Source organism: Mobula birostris, chromosome 21 (genome assembly GCF_030028105.1).
Source record: "Mobula birostris isolate sMobBir1 chromosome 21, sMobBir1.hap1, whole genome shotgun sequence".
In the NCBI taxonomy this organism is placed as follows: domain Eukaryota; kingdom Metazoa; phylum Chordata; class Chondrichthyes; order Myliobatiformes; family Myliobatidae; genus Mobula; species Mobula birostris.
In genome coordinates this window covers 6,462,841-6,465,222 of record NC_092390.1, presented here as the reverse complement: position 1 = coordinate 6,465,222, position 2,382 = coordinate 6,462,841, and positions in this window count along the sequence as shown.

The following is a 2,382-nucleotide window of genomic DNA, read 5'->3' as shown; positions in this document are numbered from 1 at the left end:
CCCACTCTCTCTCTCTCTCTCTCAACACACCCTCCCCCCCTCTCTCTCTCTCTCTCGACACACCCTCCCTCTCTCCCTCTCTCTCTCTCGACACACTCTCTCTCTCCCTCCCTTTATCCCTCCCTCTCTCTCTCGACACACTCTCCCTCTCCCTCCCTCCCTCTCTCTCTCTCCTCTCTCTCTCGACACACTCTCCCTCTCCCTCCCTCTCTTTCTTGACACACCCTCCCTCTCTCTCTCGACACACTGTCCCTCTCTTGACACACCCTCCCTCTCTCCCTCTCTCTCTCAACACCCTCTCCCCCACTCTCTCTCTCTCTCTCTCGACACACCCTCCCTCTCTCCCTCTCTCTCTGTCGACACATCTTCCCTCTCCCTCTCTCTCTCGACACATCCTCCTTCTCCCTCTCTCTCTCTCACTCAACACACTCTCCCACCCTCTCTCTTGACTCACTCTCCCTCCCTCTCGTGACCCAGTCTCTCTCTTGACCCTCTTTTTCTCTCTCTCTCTCGAAACACACTATCTCCCTTTGTTTCTCACTCGACACGCACTCCACCTCTCTCTTGAGATGCTCTCCACCTCACTCTCGACACACACCCTCACTGTCTCTCTTGACACTCTCTCGACCGTGTTAAGGATCTGGAGCTGCAGCTTGATGACCTACTGCTTATTAGGAAAAGTGAAGAGGTGATAGACAGCAGCTACAGGGAGGTAGTCATCCCTAGGCTACAGGGGTCAGAAAACTGGGTCACGGTCAAGAGAGGGAAGACAAATGCCTGGATAGTGGAGAGCATCCCTGTGGCTGTCCCCCTCAGCAACAAATATCTTGATCTGGATGCTGTTGAGAGGGATGACCTGACAGGGGACGCCCACGGTGACTGGGTCTCTGGCACTGAGCCTGGCGCTGTTGTGCAGGAGAGGAGGGAGAAGAGGAATGCGGTAGTCGTGGGGGATTCCATAGTCAGGGAAACAGACAGGAGATTCTGTGAGCCTGACAGAGATACCCGCATGGTGTGTTGCCTCCCAGGTGCCAGGGTACGGGATGTCTCGGATCGGGTCCTGAATATTCTGAAGGGGGAGGGTGAGCAGCCAGTTGTCTTGGTACATGTTGGTACCAATGACATAGATAGGACAAAGGAGGAGGTCCTGAAGAGAGATTTCCGGGAGTTAGAAAGGAGGCTGAGAAGCAGGACCTCCAGGGTAGTAATCTCGGGATTGCTACCTGTGCCACATGCTAGCGAGGGCAAGAGTAGTCGGATCAGGCAGATGAATGTGTGGCTGAGAGACTGGTGCAGGGGGCAGGGCTTCAGATTCTTGGATAATTGGGATCTCTTCTGGGGGAAGTATGACCTGTTCGAAAAGGACAGGTTACACCTGAACCCGCAGGGGACCTGAACCCGGTGGGAAAGTTTAATAGAGCTGTTAAGGAGGGTTTAAACTAATTTGGCAGGGGGATGGGAACCGGAATGACAGAGCGGAGGAAGGGGAAAACAGAAATAAATCTAAGATAGTGAGCAGTAAAGATGCCAGGAAAGACAGGCAGGTGATGGGGCAAATTTGTAGCCATTGGGATGAGTTGCAGTGAAATCAAAGCGAAATGTACCAAATACTGGCCTTAAGGTGTTATACTTAAATGCACGGAGCATAAGGAATAAGGTGGATGATCTTGTTGTACAGCTACAGATTGGCAGGTATGATATTGTGGCCATCACTGAGACCTGGCTAAAGGATGCATGTCTCTGGGAGCTGAACGTCCAAGGATACACGGTGTATCAGAAGGATAAGAAGGTAGGCAGAGGGGGAGGCTTGGCTTTATTGGTAAGAAATGATATTAAATCATTAGAAAGAGGTGATATAGGATCGGAAGGTGCAGAATCTTTATGGGTTGAGCTAAGAAATCGCAGGGGGTAAAAGGACCCTGGTGGCAGTTATTTATAGGCCTCCAAACAGCTGCAGGGATGTGGACTATAAATTACAACTGGAAATAGAAAAGGCTTGTCAGAAGGGCAGTGTTATGATAATTGTGGGGGATTTTAACATGCGAGTGGATTGGAAAAATCAGGTCGGCACTGGATCTCAAGAGAGAGAATTTGTAGAATGTCTGCAAGATGGCTTTTTAGAACAGCTTGTTGTTGAGCCCACTAGGGGATTGGTTGTACTGGATTGGGTATTGTGTAATGAACCGGAGGTGATTAGAGAGATTGAGGTGAAGGAACCCTTAGGAGGCAGTGATCATAACATGATTGAGTTCACTGTGAAATTAGAAAAAGAGAAGCTGAAATCTGATGTGTCGGTGTTTCAGTGGAGTAAAGGAAATTATAGTGGCATGAGAGAGGAACTGGCCAAAGTTGACTGGAAAGGGACACTGGCGGGAAAGACGG